The sequence below is a fragment of the Stegodyphus dumicola genome, chromosome 1 (assembly GCF_044657685.1).
Source record: "Stegodyphus dumicola isolate Sdum_Otavi_A_Nest chromosome 1, ASM4465768v1".
Lineage (NCBI taxonomy): Eukaryota > Metazoa > Arthropoda > Arachnida > Araneae > Eresidae > Stegodyphus > Stegodyphus dumicola.
Window position 1 is genome coordinate 179,790,878 of NC_140768.1, and position 22,302 is coordinate 179,813,179.

A 22,302-nucleotide genomic window follows, 5' to 3' on the forward strand; every position below is an offset into this window, starting at 1 on the left:
GTTTTCGCAGGAGTTACTGATGAACATATTCTCTCTGAAATTACTGATGAGATAGGAAACAGTGATGAAGATGATGATGATAATACAGGTCCATTGCAGTCCTTATTGTCATCCCAGGAAGCTCTTCAATCTGTGAATTCTCTACGGACATTTTTTTCAAGCCTTCCGTCGACAAATGAAGAACATTTTCATGCACTAGACTCAATGCATACAGTATTGGTGAACTTAACAGTTAAAAAAATCAATAAACAAACAAAAATATTGGATTATTTTCAATAAAAAGTATTTTCAGGTATGTGAATATTTCTGTGCTTATTTTCTGAATTTATCTTATTTATTTATTTTTTTAGTATTTAAACCACTATTATTAGTATTTTACAAATTAATTTCTTCTAAATATAGACTTAAAAGTAGTATGTTATGCACCTTAAACTAATAATAATAAAAAAAAAACCCTCTTATTAAATGCTCAAAATATGTGGGCCCTCAATATAACAATATGCCTCTCTACAACAATATATTTATTTGGTCCCTAAAATATTGTTGTAATGAGGTTTCACTGTATTTACAATGTTGTTTTAACAGTTGTAGTTACAGAAAACAAGATTTGGAGCTGTGGCTTTACATTTGACTCATCAGAATTATCATTTATGGATATAATCATCTGTATTGCTTTATTTAGAGCTTCATGATTGCTTGGGAGGAGTTCACACCATTTTCGTTCATTACTTGTCGATGGTTTTGATGGATGTAAGCCTTGCCGTCATGTAAGTTGTGACCAAGGTAGTGCTTGATATCAAAGCAACATGTCCATTTCTCGTTTGCCAAATCTGTGTAGATATGCAGGGATGGAGCAATGACATTTGCATATCTGTGTGGCATAGCTGCAGTTAGTCTTGATTTCAGTGGAGTTCTTTAGAAAATATTTATAGGTCACTCGACCTATGTTGAGTTTATCATTAGAGGCCATTCTTATCTAAACATAGTATCAGAATGCCTTAGTTAGAGAAAGAACTTTCAACTTAATCTTTCAGTGAATGATGCCCCCCTCTCAGTTTTCATTGGGATTGTCAGTCATTATTTGAATGCCACTTTACTGGATCATTGGATCAGTTTTGTGGTAAAAACAATTTGCCAGTGCTACTGTAGTTGCCAAGATCATAAGATTTAATGCCTGAAGATTCCTTTTTTTTTTTTTTTTTTTTTTTTTTTTTTGGGTGGGGTGCAACACGAAAAATATAGCATGGCTCCTCTTGTGCTGCATAACCTTGATAAACTAAAGGAGCGGCATATCTTTGAAACAGTAGAATTGATTTCTGAGGATGTGGTGTGATGTGTTTGGACAGAGTATAAATATCATTTTGATGTCTGCTATGTCACTAGTGGCACTCGCTTCGGCATTTATAATGATGAAGTAAGAAACTTTAAAAAATTATTTTTTCATGTCAATTTTTTACAGTGTGTCATTTCATGTAAGAATTCTAATTTTATGTTTGCCTTTACTTCTGAATTGCTCTGTGGTTATTATAAATCGTCATTTATTGCTGTACAATGTACTCAAATCCTATTTTAATTTATGATGCCAAGTTTGAGTAATATGTGAGTGAGTGTAATATGTGAGTAGTATGTGAGGTATCTATCATGTTTTGCTCTATTCAAGATAGTAATGATGCAGGTATAACACAGGCAAATTGTATTACAAAGGATGCAAAGTGGGTATCAAAAAGTTAACTATGTTGCAAATGTATTTCCCATTATTAGTAGCATTTTTATCCTTAGCTTAGTGTATTGTAAGAAATGGTATATATCAGGGATGGCCAACTTCTGTATAGATGCAGTCAATTTTTTTGTTTGAAATGTGTCACAGTCTACCTATTAAAATACGACATTTAAACACATGCAAAGTTGTATATTATGTTCTAATAAAAGGAAATGGGGTAGGAAGTATTAAATCAATATGATATTTTATTATCAGAAATGCAGATTAAATTTTATATCTTTTCACTGATGACAAGTCTGTATCTGTATGTCTCCAACAAAGCTTCCATAGTTCGATGTCTATCCAGATAAAAATATTATTAATGAATTTTTAGTATCGGAGTGAGCGGTATGTGTAGTTTTCGATTCAAATATATATGTAAAACCAAATCTAATGTAGATACATTCATTGCATTTGGTGATTAGGGATACTTTTCTCAAGTGATGTATATCCAAAAATCTTCCTCATATTTTCTGTTCTGTAAAATTAGATTAATTTGTAGATTTATAATTTCATTTTTTAACATATTTTTTTAAATATTAAATGTGTCAAAATTTTTGTGTATAATTTTTTTAAAAGAAAAAGGCAGATATTTTACAATAATATTTTCGAAATCATGAAATCTCACCTAAATTTAAATAACTTCATTTTGATGTAAAATCTGTAAGAAATTCTCACTGAGCCAAGTTTTATCATTTAAATCTGCACATTTTTTATCTTGCTGTTTCAGAACATTTTTTATTTGAATTAATAAACCATGAAATCATTGCAGAAATTTACTTCTGCTTAGCCACTTCATATTGGTATGTAATAATTCTGGTTGTTTTTCATCACATTGCAATAGGAAGAGACATCATTAAAGGTAACTTCCTCCAGCTAACAATTTTGAGTGCTATATTTCTTTTTTTTTTTTTTTTTTTTTTTTTTTTTAGATCTTATGTTGACTAGTGTTTATATTCAAATTAAGCAGTAGTAGCTGAAAAAACTTGGAAATTCATTATCATTTTGACATAGAGTTATAAATCCATATATGTGACCTATCATTGCTCCTGCTCTTTTTGTTGTTATTGAAATGAATTAAAAAAGTATTGGTTCTAACTTAGTGAGGAAATTTTTAAAAGAGTTGAATATATGATGTCTCTTATTTCTTTCTTTCAAAGAAATCATACACAGCAATTCTTCTTTAGATGCATGATCTTTAAAAATCATACAAATAAAAAAAAAAAAAAATGCAATTGTGCTGTGTGTGTCACTTGATCTGCTGAATAACTATTCTGTTATACTTTCAGTCAGTTTCTCAATGTGCCAAATAGCTGTATTTCGAGAAAATTGTAGGTCTTTAATTGTAGTTTGTTTATTAAAATCATTAAAAAGGGAATTTGACAATTCCAGAAAAGTTTCTTTTATATTTCCCCCATCAGAGAATAGGTTTCCCCCCCTACTGTTTTGAGATGAAGTAGTTACTGCATGTAATTACAAAATGGTCTTTTTAAAACTATTTTTTTGAGCTGTTAATTGATCCTCAATTTTCTATTTACTTAAGTCACTATTTTGTGTATGAACTGCCTGATATTTTTTGTGTGAAGTTAAAAAATGCATTTTCAGATTACCTTTTTGGTTTAGATGTAGGCATTGCACGCGTTAAGCAACAAGATTTATCATTTAGCATTGTAAAAAGTTATCAAGGTCCCATTTTTTGTGAAAACAATGTCTTCAGTTTTTTGCTTTACTTCTTATTTTAATGGGTACTAAAATACAGAAGAAGTATATGAGTACACAACTTTAATTTAAAACATAAAAAGAAGATGCTTAAATTTTTGCACAGTAATAGTGTTTAGGAAAATTAACCCTTTTTCTAAAAACGGTAATGCAATGTTACCACTGTGGTAAGTATTAAATACTAAACAAGGAAGACAGGAATGCCAACTTAGTATTGGTACAGGATTAAAATAGGGTACACCAAGGAACCCGCTAGATGGCATGTTAGGCAGCAAATAGCAGTATTTCAAGACAGTTATAGATCTTTAATTGTAGCTTGTTCTGAAAATCATTAAAAAAGGAATTTGACAATTCCAAGAAAGTTTCTTTTATATATTCTCTATCAGAGAATAATTGATATATATATATATTAATATATATATATATAATGTTGTATGATCTTAAAATCATTTAGTGCGAAAACAAGTTACTACTACTTGTGCAATTGCTGCAAAGTAAGTGAATAATAATTTATTTCCTAAACAATATTGATTAATTGATTATATTATCTCCTAAGTTTAATTAAAGTATAATTATTTTAAAAGAGTGAATCCATACTGGTAAGTTATATTTTGAAAGATGTTTTGAAGTAACTTGAAAGTAATATGTTAATAATGTTTTAATGGGGACTGGAATTAAATAATTATGAAGAACAAAATTTCAATTGTAAAAGGAAAAATTAAATTAGAAGCATGTAATCATTGTCATTGATCGGAAATTAGTTGACTTTTAAGGGGAACAAACCAACTCCCGTTCAATGAACAATAATCAATAAATAAATACGTAAATACGAAGGTGTTTCGTCTTTACTCCAGTAATAAGGTTAAGCCAAACCGGCAATTCTAGTCAGGCCAAATATTTCCGCGAATAAAAGGGATTATGAATCAATGCTGATACTCGAAGAACTTATTCTTATGAAGCATTTGAGCCAATTCAATTTTGAGTGAAAAGCAATTGCTGTAGAGAAATCCGAAAAAACTCGAGTAACCATCCCCGACATCCTCGTGTTTATGCATTTGAGTTCTATATTATTTGTAAAAATTAAACATTGAAAATTGTCATTATGAAATAGAATTCAAAGTATAAAGTTGAAATAAACATAGAAGATTACAAAATAAGATAAATAATGTAAACTTTGTAAAAACAAATCAAAAATAATATAAAAAATAATAAGAACAGTGAATGTACATGAAGAAATAAAGGCCAGAAAAAGTATTAAGTAACTTACATTCTGTCTAGTGGGGAGTCGGCAAAGTGTTCTCTTCGAGTCTGACTGAGAAGTGTAGGGTGTCCGAAAATTCTTAGCGGCAGTGGGGGCTTTGAATAATATCAGTCGGTAAGACTTCTGTGGCTCCAAGAAATAGTTCAATGCAGTATTTTTTTAAAAAATATTAATATGGAAGTAATTTTTAAAAATATTAACATGGAAAGGTGAAAAAACAGCCTACATGCAAAATAAAATACAGAACATAAAACTGTTAAAAACAATTGTTGGAAACATGTGAATGTACAAAAAAAGAGCAAAACCTATTGATGTGATATGTGAAAAGTTAACACATACAAAAAACTGATCGACGGAACGAGTTAAAACAAAATTAAAACATAATAATTAAAACATAAATTGCAAAAACTATAAAAATTACAAAGCGGAAAATGGTAAATTAGCCCAATTGGACCTCCAACTAAGCTTTTCAAGGGAAAATTAGTTGAATGTCGAACCAAGCTAACACCATTACGCGTTTCGCCGAAACAGACAATTGAAGTTCTTGTTTGACGAAAAAATTTTTTAAATAATATGAATTGTCCCGAGAAAATCTTTTTGGAGCTTCAATTCTCTGTTCCATTTTCCCGACGCGTCCACAGAAAAACACATTAAGGTGTAAAAAAAAGTAAATGCAACTCCGAGCAAAACAAAATTAAAATCAAAATAAAATAAATAGCGGTCTGCTATTAGTCAAATTATACAATAACGTACGGGCTGGTCCTGCTAACTTAAAGAATAAAACCTTTATAAATATTATGGTTCTGAAATCAAAATCTAATAAAATTAAATACTAATGAAAACAAACGTCGTGGGTCTTGCTAAGACCAAAAAAAAAAGATTTTAAAAAACAAAAAAAAAAAAAAAAAAAAAAAACATAAAAAACAGACCTGTGGCTGAGCCGTCCTCTTGATCGCAAAACATATTTGGAAAGGGGGTACATTTTCTTTCCTCCAAAGATTTTGGCACAATACTTTAATACTATTGTTTTAATAGTTTTGAATTACTTAGATGGCCAAAATTCTACTTTTATTAACAAATCGGGCCTTTTCATTTTTCACTGTAGCTTGATCGCCCTCTAGCTTGAAGAATTACGACTTTTATTAACAAATGACTTTTTTCCATTTTACTCTTACTTTTGTGGCCATGTTGAGTAACCTTAGCTGAATTAGCCATTTTCACATTTTGAAACTGTTTTATTCTTCTAACAACTTGACTGACGCCATTTTGAATTCTTTCCATGTCTTTTCGAGTCTTTCAACCCCTCTTTCACACGGTGGGATACGAGTTCCCACCAAAGTACAATCTAATCGCATTGCCTGATACGAAATGACATTGTTTCACCCTGCCTACGTCACACGACGAGAAGGATGGCTTTGTACGACACAGAGGGGATTACACCCCTTTTCAAATATGTTTCACGATCAAGAGGACGGCTCAGCCACAGGTCTGTTTTTTATGTTTTTTTGTGTTTTTTAAAATCTTTTTTTTTTTTTTTTGGTCTTAGCAAGACCCACGACGTTTGTTTTCATTAGTATTTAATTTCATTAGATTTTGATTTCAGAACCATAATATTTATAAAGGTTTTATTCTTTAATCTAGCAGGACCAGCCCATACGTTATTGCATAATTTGACTAATAGCAGACCGCTATTTATTTTATTTTGATTTTAATTTTGTTTTGCTCGGAGCTGCATTTACTTTTTTTTACACCTTAATGTGTTTTTCTGCGGACGCGTCAGGAAAATGGAACAGAGAATTGAAGCTCCAAAAAGATTTTTTCAGGACAATTCATATTATTTAAAAAAAATTTTCGTCAAACAAGAACTTCAGTTGTCTGTTTTGGCGAAACGCGTAATGGTGTTAGCTTGGTTCGACATTCAACTAATTTTCCCTTGAAAAGCCTAGTTGGAGGTCCAATTGGGCTAATTTACCTTTTTCCGCTTTGTAATTGTTATAATTTTTATAGTTTTTGCAATTTATGTTTTAATTATTATGTTTTAATTTGTTCCGTCGATCAGTTTTTTGTATGTGTTAACTTTTCACATATCACATCGATAGGTTTTGCTCTTTTTTTGTACATTCACATGTTCCAACAATTGATTTTAACAGTTTTATGTTCTGTATTTTATTTCGCGTGTAGGCTGTTTTTTCACCTTTCCATGTTAATATTTTTAAAAATTATTTCCATGTTAATATTTTTTTCTAAAAACACTGCATTGAACTATTTCTTGGAGCCACAGCTCCTGGTAACTTTTTAGCGAGCTCTCTACAATATTTCTTCCTATTATTTCATATTTTTGCAGCATTTTGCACAAAATTTTTAAGACCAAATGGGTCTTACCACACTTTACTTATTAGCTTTTTAATTTCTATTTCAATTATATATATATATATATATATATATATATAATTGAATGAATATATATATACATATAGCCTTCCTTGAAAATTTTATAAATATGTGATGATTTCAAATATGCATAGATGACCGAGAAGACCGTAGTGGCTTGAAGGTGGCAAAGTGGAAAGCATGATGACGCAATTTAGCACAACATACCTTGAAAAATCACAGTCTTTATTTTTTCCATGCATATCAAATAATCCTTTTTCAGACAAGATACTTCTTAATAATATTTGAATAGAATAACTCCCATTTTGAAGTACGATGTCATCTTAAGCAAGTAAGCAGCAGCAGCATGGAAGAAAAGCGTCTTACCAGCAAAAGAGCTAACGCGGACAAGGGCGTTAGAACTTCAGAGGAAGAAGGGTGGGAATCAGAAAAGTTTCAGTTCACAGAATTAATTTGATCGGACAAGAGGCATCTGCATTACAACGTTACATAAGATAGAAAAGTCTGGAACCTGTGAGAAGAGATGAATTCAGGGGCAGATTACCAAATTTAGAATGTTAATTTTGAGGTCGTCAATTATTTTTTTGAAACAGCTATCATATTTTGTTATATCTTACATATATATATATATATATATATATATATATATATATATATATAATCTCAAAGCAGCAATATATATATATATATATATATATATATATATATATATATTGCTGCTTTGAGATGGTGTAGTCTCTGCATGTGATTTCAACATGGGCTTTGGATAGCGAATGGGTTACAGGGAAGGTAGGTATCCAATCTTTGACTCTCTTGATGGCTGGCTCAGAAGGTACATTGTTAGTGTAAACTATGATACTAAAAGAGCCAAAATCATTTGTTTCTGTAAGTAATGACTAAGTTCGATTTTCCTTTTAAAAATCATCTCCTGTCAGCTGTGATCAACCAAAAATCACTTCACAGTCAACTTTGATAATGTTGGCCAATCCTGATGTTATACCGTATATCTCCAAAATGAAAACAATTTTTTTTTAAATTTCCCATAAAAAACATGGAGTCCTTTTGCATATGTGAGATGTGATATGAAGTTTTCTTTTCTTTACTGAACAATATCACAAACGTCCGTTAATCTCGAAATCTACTGTCATTCACATCTATTGCTTTTAGCTTTGAACATTTCCTTGTGTTTTGAGCATTGTTTCATTATAGTGCATAGAGATTTCTGTGGCAGTAATATAGCTAACTGTTGCAAAAAACATTTTTTTATCAACTCCTGTAAGATGTTGTAGATTCCACTTCTGAACTTTGCAGTAAAGTACTGTATTAAAAGCAATTTACTGTATTAAAAATAGGTGGTATGTATGCATTATCTCTTTGACTCATTTTACAAATATCCTTATATTAAGGGATCGTAGTGTTTTGTATTTATAATATTTTTTTCAAAATCATTGTTGTTTGGCATGAAGCAACAAGCAATTAAGGAAATATGGTGTCACTAATATTTAGAGGTGGTGAGAGGATAAAGAACATGCTAAAATTATTCATTTTATTAGGAAAACTTTCATTGGCCTACAGAATGGAGGTTTGTTTATAAGGTATTTCTCCCACTTTCCTAGCGTCCTTCGTGGTGTAGTAGTCAGCACACTGAGCCGGTATTTCAGAGGCCTGTGGTTCGATTCCCGGCGAAGGCGTTTGCTATTTTTCATCTTTTCTGCCTCTAAAAAATCCTAATGACTCTACATGTTCATGAGAAACATGAAGAAGGAATGACTGTTTCCTGTGATGTCATGCAAATCAAAGCATGCGGAAATCTGCCTACTCTGGGTGGTGTACAAGAATATGTGATGTGATGGACTGTGATGTCAAAACATCTCTTGCTGATCACTTCCAGCAGCTTGATTATCAGTGACATATTAAGATTGAGTAAGAAACATGATTACCTCAGCATGTTATTCATTACAACCATTGAAGAGAAAGGTATCAAAAATGTATTGCTTCATACTTTGGGCAACAAGAAATTGTGAATCACTGTGATGTTGTGTGTTCTTGCTGATGGATCAAAGATCAAATCCTACATTATCCTTAATCATAAAACTATACCAAAAGATAAGCTAATAATTGGTGTCATATTTCATTGCAGTGGAAAAGAATAGATAAAAGTAAGCTGTTTTAGAGTGTTTCTACATGCGTGAAGTTAGAAGAAGGTTCTGTTTTAAACAAAAGTGGGATGTTGATTCGTGATGAATCTCGTACTACCAAATGAAGGAAAAAATCCTCAAATTAAACACAAATCTCATCATTCCCGAAGGCATGACTTTGCAATTGTAAATATTAGATGTAATGGTGAATAAGTCATTTAAAGGCCATCTGAAACAGCCATACAGCAATTGGTTGCTTCAAAATGTTCAAGCCTTGACCCCTTCTGAGAAGTTAAAGAAGCCTTCAGTGGCTGTAATTGCAAAATGGTTCCAGACTATTTGGACATGCATATCCAGTACATTGAGTGTGAATGACTTTAAGAAGTGTTATATAACAAATGCATTAGATGGGAATGAAAAAAAACTACCATGGGAATAAGATCAAGATCACATCATAATGGCAGTGTCACCTGAGATGCTCCCCTGTGGAATGATGCTTGCAACACCAGAGTGCCTGAGCCTAGACTCCACCCCTTGTAGAATTAATTTGTTTGCTTAGAAAAATAGTGAATAGTAACTAATCAATTAAGTAGTAATTTTTTTAAGAAACTGTCTTGAATTAGATTTACGAAATAGTAAGTAATGTATTAGGTTAGTAAGCTGGGAAAATGACAAGCTGTTTAAATGGTTTAGGCACAGAAGCAGTGGAGCTGGTGACATAAAATACATACAGTCAAAAGTCGTTAATTCGGACACCCATAATCCCGAATGATCTATAATCCGGACCTCAAAGCTACAAACATTCTGCATATGCGCATGCACATAATGCGTTAACGCATGCACGTTTAATGTATAACGGATGGTATAAGCTAAGCTAAAATTATCTAATTCAGTTAATGTTGCAGATTGTGTTGTTCCTTAATCTTCGAATTGGATCCGGCTTATTATTTTTTGCAGACTGTTAGAGCAATTTTATAAAAGTAAGTTTGAACTTTCAATTATGTCAAATAGAATTTCCGATATATATTTACTAATATGTAAAGGATCTACAAAGCGAAAGTATGTTTTGAAGTCCATTAAACAAAGAGTGGAATTGCTGCAAAAAATGGATAAAGGCATATCCTTTGTTTATCTAACCATTCCAAAATCTGTTTATAAATTTCAGCCGGGGGGGGGACGTCGCGGCGTGCAATGAATTAGAAGATGATTTGTCAGCACTATCCTTATCTTCAGGGCAGATGTTTTTATTTTATTTGGCTTATAATTCCTTACTAAATGTAGTATTTCATCTCGATGTACTCCATCTTTGATATGATTTAAATCAAATTCCTCGTCATTATAATTCGTTTCCGATAGTGAAGAAAGTGACACAGAGGTTATTGAAAACGAAAAAAATTCAATTGACAAATTAGTCGGTATTCTCGACACAGCAATTATAGGACTTGAACAGCAGAACTTTGTAACTGAAGAAGATATGAAACCGTAATTTATGAAATAAAGAGCAATTATGATCTAAAGGGTATCAAAATTTACAAAAAAAAAAAGCTTAATATTTACTTGTTTACTTTATTAAACATTTCTTTCAATGTAAGTTGTTTAAGTTGCTTTGTTTTTTGTGCTAATACTTTCTCTTTAATTCTATAAACAGACATAATTTCTTGTTCAGTTACAAAGTTTCACTGTTATAAAGTCCTGTCATTGTCGTGTCGAGAATACCGACTAACTTGTCAATCGAAATTTTTTCGTTTTCAATAATTTCTCTGTCACTTTCTTCACTATCGGAAGTGCGCATGGGTAAATGCATTAAGTGCATGCGTTGGTTTGTGGCTTAAAGATCCGGATTACGGACTTTGTATATAACACAATTACAGAACTGATACATGGGAGACCTGAGATACTGTGGTCCATTCTACTGAGGAAGTTTAAGTGGGATCTGTATCTGACTAAGAAGGTCTGAATCTAATTTTACAAAATATACGTAATCTAGTATGTGCTTCACACATTTTTCAGTAATCCATTTTTAAAAATGGAAGGTTTATCTTGGATTTGGGCATATATGCTAATAAATAATACTACACATAAAATAAACATTAATTGACTGTTTTTTTTATTATTAGGGTTTCACTTCAATTATACTTTGAATTTTGGGGTTTCATATACATGGATTTTTCAATATCATGTTAATTTAGTACTAATTACTGTATTGATTTTATTCATAATGGTAGATTTTACACAGCATACAAATTTTCTAAATTTTTCCACTGATATGATAGAAATTGTATTAAGTCATAATGTTGCAGCATACTTTTATTTATCACATTTTAAAAACTTTTATTTGTAACATATAAACTTCAAATTTATTATGAAAGTCTCAAATTAAAATATATATATATATATATATAAAAGCCATTTCTAAGATGCCTATTATTTATTATTATGTGTAACATTCAACCCAAATTTTTTTCCTTTCAATTAGTGTATACCATTCATTCATTTTTCATTAATACTAGAACTTCTTGATTCTTCACATTTTAAAAACTTTTATTTGTAACATATAAACTTCAAATTTATTATGAAAGTCTCAAATTAAAATATATATATATATATATAAAAGCCATTTCTAAGATGCCTATTATTTATTATTATGTGTAACATTCAACCCAAACTTTTTTCCTTTCAATTAGTGTATACCATTCATTCATTTTTCATTAATACTAGAACTTCTTGATAATAAATTTTTTTGTATTTTATTAAAGGTTCAAATGAAAACGTGGAATTAATTTTGAGAACTTCAGAAAATAGAATATGTTCTGAAGATATACAAATATTTATTTTATATTCTCACGAAAAGCAAAATAGAGAAAATGTTCACAGTTTAGTAGACTTTCTACGTCAGTGTGGGTATGAAGTTATATTGGATGATGATTTCATAGAATATCTTTGTATCGATGCATCTAGCTGGCGAGATGAAGTCTTGAAACATACATGTACTAGAACAGGAAGTACATGCAATTCAAACAAAAAATATATCCTTGTAGAATCCGAGGGAGCTGTGGATTTCATTGAATATAGAAGAGAGATTTTGGTAAGGATATCTTTGATCTGAAAATAAAACACATTCTGTTGTCATTCTTTGTTTCATTTACTGTCATGCAGCCAATTTCATATATATACTCATTTTTAACTACATAATTCTAAAAATTATTAAACATGATGAAAATAATTTTATTCATATATATTGACATATAAATAAATGCAGGGAAAATTGGATGCAGATTTTTGCTTGAATATTTATTATATTATATTACTTTCACTAACTCAAAACAAGCCAGAGTGTATTAAATATTTAACTGCCACTATGGAAATAAATATATTGAATATTGCCCACAAGCGTGGAATTCTGTAATTTATTAAGGCACAGTGAATATTTTCCTAACTGGATATTTTGCTCTAAGGGGGACCATATAAAAGCCATATTTTGTATTTACAGAAAAGCACCATTCATAGTGATGAAGGTATTTTCTTAATTTAAGTCTCTAAAATCATCTGATTTTTTTTATTCTAAAAAGTCCAGGATCAGTAATTAAGAAAATGCATTGTATACATTGTATCTGTCAATTTTACTTTTATTTCTTAAGATTGTTTTTGGTAGGAATAAATGTAAACAATGTAAAATATTTTAATTGAAACTTGCAAGAAAAAAGCATATGAAGTTTAAAAATAATTGTAGTCCATTTAAATATTCCTAAATAGTTATATTATTTTTTATTCATTATAATGAAAGGTGTATGGAATAATGTTCCAAGGTATGTTGTTTGAGCTTAGAACATAGTTCTTTAAATAGTTGGGAAAATAGTACAGAGATCTTAAAATGCTGTACAAAATTGATTTCAATTAGTTAAAGAGGATTTTTTTAATTAAAATAAATAGACAGAGTAATAGTTAAATATTGTAACTAAAAAATTAGAATTTCAACTACTTGGTCGACAGAATGTTTTCATTAAAATGTTGTAATTAAAACTGCAGTGATGTATTTGCTGTAGTGTATAATTGTTATCTTTTATGTAAAATTATCTTTGAGCAAAATAGTAGCAGGCTATTTTGTAATAGCAAATAGTATTGTAGCAGGCTATTCCAAACTTAATCTGATATTTTATATTTTTGATTATGTATTTTGTAATTATTATGTAGTATTTATATATTTAGTACTTAATAGTGTTATATATTTAGTATTGATATAATAGTATTTAGATATTTTGTATTTAGTGCACTTGAAGCCTTTCTCAGGGGATTTCCAGTTATCAAAACTAACTGGTAACATGATCGAGTACTCATGAGAAATAAAATTTTCTCGCCTATCAATAAAATCCGTGATTCTGTTATAAAGGATTCAGTTTGTGATTTTAATTCGTGGGCAAATTTAGGATATCTTGTCAATGTGATTTGAGATATATCAGCCAAACTAAAAGAGTATTAAAATTTTACAACAAAAAGCACAAATCTTATGTCCAAAAAGAAGACATTAACAAATCTTCAATAGCGTTATTCAATTATTTAGTAGCACTAAAACTATATATGGAAAAGCAATAGCTATTCATTCTTTAAATGATGTTCTCAGAATGTAGCATTTAGCTTTCTATTTTATTAGTAAGTTGATTGTTTTATTTGAGATTCTTTTGAGGAATGACATTTACAACAGATAGCTAGCTATTCATAGCTGGAATTTAATCACTTTGGGTCTGCAAAAATTATCCAAAAACCTTCTTCAGTTAGTGAATTGGATTTTCTTCCTTACAGCTTTTCACATTCACAAAGATTTATCTTGGTTAGTTGATGACTTAATTCCAACCAAGTCTATCCTGATGCTTTCAAAATTCAATTAACTTAGTTTTTTTACTATTTCTGTGGACAGATGGCACTACCATATCATTCACTTTACTTCTTTTTAAGGGGTATATTGTTTCAACGAACCCAAATACTTGACGTGCAGTTTATCGTACTTAACTTACATATGTACACTGTCTGAAGAGAAAAAATATACTTGCCTTAGATGTAAATGAGACTATGCGTGCAATTCTAAGCTATGTCTACAAAGGATTGCTATTGCTTTTACCGCAAATGGATGGTCTCTGTACTATTTTGGACAAAGAAGAAAGAACCTTCCTTAGAAACTCTACCTAAGATGCAGACTCCCAAAAATAGTATCTTTACCAAGTGCTTAAAAATCTATCCAAAGATTTTCAAGACAGTTTTCTTTCTTTAAATGAGAACTCAAATCTTCTAGCTTTTATTACAAAACCCAAAGCATTCATAAGCAAGATGAAACATGCTAGATTCCCCTGGCAAAAATTAATAATTGGATTTGAAATAGTTAAACTGTTAGAAGAAAGGTATTTATGCAATTGAAATTGTTTTGCATGACCTCACATTCCGATAATCGTAGTGCTAATTTAAGGTGCCTCTTAAATTTTAATTCCTTCATGAACTTTTTGCATCATCTCAGATTTCTATCTCTGGCAGTAATCTGAAGAACCTTTTATATGATATGGCATTACTTAAGAGCTGGACATGTTGTGCTTGATGCGGTATTCACAGCAAGTAGATAGATCCCTTCTTAAATCATTAGATGCTGCCTGCTGATGCACACGACAATTGGTCACACGACAACCTTCTGTAGCACCTCCAATCCTTGCCAATTTTTGCACCATGTTACAGAACTCCAAAGTCAAGTGTCTATCACGACTTAAATTCAGAGGGCAGAAAATGTCGTACAAACATAACATGATATTCGCGGCATTACATCCGAACGTGGAACATTCCTTTCAGAATTCCTTTGCTTTTAATGAAGAGGGATCTGTACATGTTTGCCTTCAGTCTTAATTAAAATCTAAGTTAATTTTATGTTTTACTTTGGCGCATTTCTCTTCTGTCTTAATTGGTTATACATAACTGCTGAATGTTAACTTTTTGTGAATTGAACTTCTAAGTTCTAAACGTTTTGCCTTAATTCTTCTGTCCTCTGCAACTGGACCAGTTTTGGTGCTGGCATTGGCTGTATCTCACCTTTTTATTTATTTATACTTTTACTGAAAGATTGAATAGATATAGATAATTTGATAATTCTGCTTCTTTTAAATAAAAATAATTAGAGTATGAATATTAGAAATATGTGTCCGGAAGAAGTATTCTTTTTGAAAGTTTTTATGAAAAGTTCGATTCTCTCCCCTCTCAAGAAAATTACAGTTCTTAATTTCTATGTTTTTTAAATAATAAATTTTATAAACTTATTAATAACTAAATATAATTTAAATGTTTCTTTAATTAGAGAAATCCAACTGGAGTAGATCTGGAATTTAATAACAAAAAGGGTGACAATGAGTTAGTAAGTTTATATTTCAGCATATAAAAGTTATTAATTCTATACATTCTATTTTTATTTCGCTGTACATATAAATTGTTAATTACCTCTATATTTTATTTATGAGTTATTTTTTTTCCTCACAGGTAGAATATGAAAATGAGGAAACGTGGTTTCAGTCCACTTTAACTTCAATCTCTATAGACTGGAAGTTGTGTTTCCAAGATTACTGTCATCTGTTTGTAGTATATTTTGATGGCAGTATTAGCCCAGAAAAGGGTTTAGACATTCTCCCAAATGTAAGATTTGAAATATCAAAAGATTTGGAAGATTTATGTAAAAATTTGGACGTTTCCTTAAATTCTGAAAATTCGCCAAATAAACAGAAACTTGAAATGTGCTTAAAAAAACATCCAATTATGCATCGAAGTCTGTAAAATAAATTTGTATGACATTCCTTAGTCTATAAAAAATTGCCAAAATGAAAGTAAATTTATTAATGTGTGATACTTAAATAACTTACTTTTTTTTTTTAAATTTTTACTAATAAATTTACTTTTCATTGGAAGAATGACATATAATATTATCCTTTCAATACCAAAAACTACAAATTTTCAAAATCATTATTTCAATTAAAATATTTTTAAGGTGAATGGAGAGGAAACTTTTCAAGGGAAAATGAGTGAAAAATTTTCTTTTCATAAACTGTAAAATATCAGAAACAATGAAATTTTGATACAGTTCTATTTTGGGGACTGGAAGTCATTACGAAATGTTTTGCTAAACCCGCCAATAGATTGGTTCATTATGAAATTGACAATGTTTACTTTTTTTTAAAAAAGTAAAAGAATGCTTTAACAAAACTAGAAAGAGAATACAAATTCTGAAGATGTAATGGTCCCTTGTGTTTTTGTTATGATTGTATTCACCATGGGTATGTAAATATGGGACTTACTTAATGATGAAACATCTTCCATAGTTTCTTCAGGAACGAGAAATTGTTCACGAAAAAAAGGTGCGAAAATCCACAAAATGAAGCGATATTTCAATTCAAAGGAAGCACCAAAATGCAATATGAAAATATGACATTCCGAGAAAAATAAATTCATTGCATTCTCAAAATTGGTTTGAAGGATCTAGAATTAGTTTCTTAATGGCATTTCATTTTATTTATGCATGGTGTTCCATCAATTTTGTCATTTTCAACTTAAAATAAGCCATTGCATTGTTGTTGATTGGAAAAGTTATATAAGGGAATTCTGTGGCCATTCATTAATGTGAAAACCATGTGTACCACGTATTTTAAATGCCAATTTACTTGTCAATTTTAACCACCGTCAGATTAATAGGCCGCACCAGATAACTATTTATTATTTAATATTGAATAAAGGCGGCTCGTGCCGCCTTTCTTTAGTTCCAGACGATGTATTTGAACCTCCTAGTTTAACTGATGTTGATAAGGCACCTCATCACAGCAACCAGCCTGTCCAGTAAATGAACAGTCACCTGAAAAAAGTGCACCTGCAAAAGCAAATTACCAAACTCGTTCAAGACGTCGTGTTCACTTCAATCACAAAACGATTTGTCCTTGACTAATTTTTTCCCTCTTTTTCAGATTTTAAACGCATTTTTTCCCAAGAAGGGAGATGGTGTGGGGTTTTACCTTTCCCTCCACATTTGTTCAACACCTCAATTTCTCTTCCTAGCACATGTGCGATAAGAATCACATCTCTGAACGACTGCAAAAAAGAACTCTTCCCTTCTGTTTTTATGAGTTTGTGTACACACTTTATTCATCGCTGAGATGTATGTTATTCTAACATTATGTAAATATTGTGATTTATTAAAAGAATTTTTTTTATAAATGGATGTTTAGCAGTTACATAGACCCCAAACACTTTCTGATTACATTGTTTTTGTTGTTGTGACATATCTCACTCGTCTGACTGTAATATCAGAACAAGCCCACGAAATTCATCTTGGTAAGGAATGCAAGATTGTGCCTGTTGTCGGCAAGAGCCTTGAGCACTGTATAGGTGATTGTATGACTTTGCTCAGTTCCACCCATAACTTTGATGGAGAGCACCGGGGGAGGGGGGGCACGAGTCTGGAGATCTCCCACCCCTCTTACCCTGCCAATAACCTCTCAAGAGGACTTTCAGCTTGCTGCATATTTAGAGTGCCCTCGTGCTGCAAAGATACTATACATTTACAAACATTCATGATTCGAGTCCAGGCTCTTTGGTATGACAGTCGGAATCACTAACCACTATTCCCGGTTGGGCGGCACTTTCTGATTATCCGCATCCCCATGTATAGATTCTGACTCATTGGCCACTTTCTGATTTGGTTTTTTGGTTGATTTAATTATGACAAAGCACTTGAAGGCTATGCCTGTCGGGATGGATGCCTTCATGGAGGACTTTCTAAGGGAAACTGGCTCGTATGCACGTTACTGGTGGAGGAAAACATGAAAACGACCATGCTGCTTTTCTAAATTGGTGCGAAAAGTTTCCTTAGCTAACTTTACATCTTATAAGTCATATTCTGTGGATAACTAGCAAAAAAAGAAGCACTTTATGAGGAAAAAAAAATTATGCAAAATAGTAAAAGTCTATTCTGCCAATATTTATATTTTTACAGCCGGAAGACAGTTTTTAGTTAAATATGAAGCACAGAAACCCACATGTGCATACCATACAGGTATATTAAAACAACTATATGGTAAATGCATAGGAGCTTGGCTGTTGTCACACGTATACCATGGAAGTAAGAAGTAATTTAACTCTACTACTTCATGGTGCATACTCAAAAATACACCACAAAAAAGCAGTTCTACCAAATGTTGAAACCGGGAAACAGATAATGAGAAAGTACCTATTTATTTCAATGTATATGTGCACACTATTTCAAATTTTAATATGTCCAGCATAATATTTACAATATTTAATACTTGACTCAGAATGGGGAAAAGCAATGTAAGGTATCATTAATAATTATTATACTTTTTGAATGGTAACTAATGAAACCTTTACTCATGATAATTACATATGAAAAGTTACTCTCTTTTCACTTTAAAAATAGTGTGTTTAATTGTAAACAGCACAAAACTTCAACACTAAAAATTATGAAAATTAAAATATAAAACCAGATTGCATGTGAAATAAATCAAAATAGTGATTCATAAATGGACTGCAGATTAAACATGTGTCAAAGTACTTCTTGCCACTCTTATGGCTGATTCCACAAACTGTTTAGGAATCAAAATATATATATTTGAAGAGCTTAACATGCTTCGTCTATCAGTATTACTACATCTATGGTTAGTAGTATAGTTTCGCTTGTGCTCGCATGCAGACACATGCATTTTTGTAATGTTGTGAAGATAATTGATTTAGTTTACTAAGTGAATTACTTCTCCAGTATAACGAACATGTGTTATGGCCTAGTACACTTTAGTGGTGTACCCAGTATAGTACAAATGGTTTACTTCATCGACCCCCTTACACATTTTTATGTAATATACAGCATGCAACATAATCATAATATAAATAATTCCATATAAATAATTTAAAGATAACAAACTAAATATGGGCATCGACCCCCTTACACTTTTTTATGTAATATACAGCATGCAACATAATCATAATATAAATAATTCCATATAAATAATTTAAAGATAACAATTAGATTAAATATGAACAAGAGTTTTGACAAAATGGTTTATTAGTTTTAAGTTTTATTATTTTTGTGTTATTATCATTATTTTTCATTTTAGAAACACAAGCAAATTTTTAGAAACAAAAAGACAGATTCTGATTGCAAAAAAGTTCGATTTTATTAATGTGATAGATGCGCTTGATTTATTTATTGGCTCCTGACTCGAAATTAACCTTTACATTAGAACTCTGTTTCTTTAAATAACTTTAATCTACATTTTTTTATTCAACCACAATCTTTGTTAAAGCTCTTAGCAACCATAAACAATTTTTTTAGAACAATAAAACTGAATAATCTTTTTGTTGCCATTCCAAAAATAACAAAAAATTAATAAAACAATATTCACCACTATTTCAAATTTCTGTTTAAGTCACAACATAGTTATGAAAAATTTTTAATACTAGGCATAAAACTGCTTAACTTAATTTTAAAATCACTTGTTTTAAAATATTCAACCTGTCTTGTTTCCCATAGTAAAATACTGACCTGATTAACCTTTTGAAGACAGGATGGCCATTATAGTGACCATAGAGTCCTCTCTTTGAAAAGACGGGGTTGTCCACTTTAGTGGCCATGTCTTTTTCCCCCATTTTCCAGGTTGAAAAGTGGGGTGAAATGTCAAATTTGACGTCCCTAGGGTTTTAACCACTTATCTCTTTCAAAGGTCTTCCTTTTGCTACATAGATGCACCCCTCTGAGAATCCATTAAACTACACACAAGAATCTTTGTTGCAAATAGGAGGTGATTTCTTAAAGGGGGTAAAGCATTCAGTTCAAGATTCCACGTCCTTTGGTAGCTTTCTGCTACCAAAGCCCCGGCCTCAAAAGGTTAAAGCATGCTGCTGTTAGGTAAGGAAAGGAAATATCAATAATTTTGGCTTGGTAAACTACTTTTGTTTTGGGATATTTCTCTCATATGACTTTTAAATTCCAAAACTTATCGTAAATACATGTTTTGAACAAGACTTGTGCTTAATATCCTCCTTTATGCAATCTATTCTTCTGGCATCATAATATTAAAATAAACTATAGCGCAGTTCTTATGAGCCATGCTGGCACATTTGTTGGTTACTAAAGTATGAAAGTTCAGGAGACATTTAATTAAACTATTAATTCTAAGATCTGTCTTTGTTTGGAAGTATAGATACACACAGTATGGCCTGGGCCTTAATAGTTTCAAGATTATACAGACATATATTTGAAATAAATGGATGCATAAAGCTTTTTAACTGAAAAATTTTATTTCTGAGATTTTAAAAAGAATATAGAAGTTCAAAGAAGATTACACTTGATATAGTAATAGAAAATATCCTCACCATATTACTTGAAAAAGCGGGTTTCGAAACTGAATTAGATAATGTGTCTGAAAAAGAAGGCGTTTCATCTATGAATATGAATATTTACAGAATTATACAGAAAAAATAGTAAATTTCAAGAGTAATAAAATAAAAAGAAAAAAAATGTAGTTTTTAAGGATTCCAAAATAAATACAGATTAAAAAAAACTTGCAGCATATGAGGGGAGGAAGATCTAAGCTCCAAAAGTCTCGATATTGCATGATGGAATAAAAAATTTAAGACATGGAGATATTTTTATGCAAGTGGTTCATATTTATGTTATCCATGGGAGCAAATCAAGAAATGTTCCGTGTAATCACTCCCCTGTGATTTGAACCCATGTCCAATTTTCTATGTTCAGCAGTTTTACTGTTACACTGCCAGGGGTCTTACATTTCTGAAACCTCCATGATTTGATTCTCATTGTAATTAGCATTAATCAGTGCTGTCTTTACAGCATCCTGGGTTCCCTGGCGAACCAGTGTACTAGGGATCCTATGACAACCACTCACAGAAATGAAATGTAAATAAAATATAAATGGATTAGCATGAAGCTCCTATGCTTGTGGGGACCCCAGGCAAGTGCCCAATGGCTCCATGAGTTATGATGACCGTATTTGTATTGAACCAGATAGCTATACAGTCAAAAGTCTTTAATCCAGACTCGTCGGGACTTCGGCGATTCCGGATTATACGAGGGCTATCCAGAAAGTAGATTACGTTTTGGAATAAAAAAATAAACAAAGTATAGGAAACAAATTTTATTATATACAGATGAAAGCCACACTCAAATACTACTTTTCTACATAGTCACCATACAAATTAAGGCATTTATCGTAGCGATGTACGAGCTTGGAAATTCCTTCGTCGAAAAATTCGGCCGCCTGCGCCTTCAACCACTTCGTTACCTCTTCTTGCAGCTGTGCGTCGTCATCAAAACGCATTGATTGCAATTTCGTTTCACAGTTCACATGTTTCACCCATGTTTCGTCACCAGTAACGATGCGATCGAGTAAAGAGTCACCATCCTTATGGTAAGCGTCCAAAAAGTTCAACGCTGCAGCCATTCGCTGATTTTTGTGGTCCTCTGTCAAGATTTTTGGAACCCATCTTGCACAAAACTTGTGGTAACCAAGCTTTTCGCTGATGATTTCGTGCAACAAACTTCGCGAAATTTGTGGAAAACTCAAAGAAAGTTCCGTTATTGTGAAATTTCGATTTTCACGGACTTTAGCATCGACTTTTTCGAGAAGTTCGGCGGTCACTATGCTGGGTCTCCCACTTCGATCTTCGTCGTGAACATTGGTTCGGCCATTTTGAAATCTTATGACCCACTGACGCACTCCACCTTCAGTGATAATGTTGTCCCCATACACTTCACGAAGCTGCCGATAGATTTCTATCGGTTTACAGTTTTTTGCAGTCAGAAACCTTATTACTGAGCGCACCTCGCAGCTCGCGGGATTTTCAATTAACGCAGACATTTCAAACCGTCACAGTATCTGAACGGAGCACAGCACGAACCTCTCACTAGCACGGCTAGATGCAGACTGAGCTGCGCAACGCTCTGACCCCAAGATGGCCGCGCTAGCCCCGCCCCTAGCGGACACAGACGGAAA

General features: G+C 31.6%; 1 protein-coding gene across 2 annotated transcripts in view; it reads right to left on the reverse strand.

The window, feature by feature from the left end:
- Positions 1 to 12,230: 12,230 nt before the first annotated feature.
- The window catches only part of LOC118185023 (uncharacterized), a 41,736-nt gene continuing 31,664 nt past the window's right edge, over positions 12,231 to 22,302 (reverse strand). The window contains exons 5-6 of one of the 2 annotated variants that reach the window (XR_004757528.2): positions 20,663 to 20,709; positions 12,234 to 12,370 (exon numbers count right to left, since the gene is read on the reverse strand). The gene's annotated coding sequence lies outside the window, so the exon portion shown is untranslated. Of the gene's footprint in view, positions 12,371 to 20,662; positions 20,710 to 22,302 lie in introns of both variants that reach the window. The other variant, XM_035354798.2, reaches the window with a different exon arrangement.